This window comes from Bison bison, unplaced genomic scaffold (assembly GCF_000754665.1).
Source record: "Bison bison bison isolate TAMUID 2011002044 unplaced genomic scaffold, Bison_UMD1.0 scf7180017864050, whole genome shotgun sequence".
NCBI classification, from domain to species: domain Eukaryota; kingdom Metazoa; phylum Chordata; class Mammalia; order Artiodactyla; family Bovidae; genus Bison; species Bison bison.
Genome location: NW_011494622.1, coordinates 258,040 through 258,379, shown reverse-complemented (window position 1 = coordinate 258,379; position 340 = coordinate 258,040).

Sequence of the window (340 nt, the reverse complement as noted above, 5' to 3'; positions counted from 1 at the left end):
AATGTATTCTTTTTAATGGCTGAGTAATACTCCATTGTGTATATGTACCACTGCTTTCTTATCCATTCATCTGCTGATGGACATCTAGGTTGTTTCCGTGTCCTGGCTATTATAAACAGTGCTGCGATGAACATTGGGGTACACGTGTCTCTTTCCCTTCTGGTTTCCTCAGTGTGTATGCCTAGCAGTGGGATTGCTGGATCATAAGGCAGTTCTATTTCCAGTTTTTTAAGGAATTTTTTAAGGAATCTTCACACTGTTCTCCATAGTGGCTGTACTAGTTTGCATTCCCACCAACATTTAATTATTTATATTATTTAAATACTAAATTATTAAATTG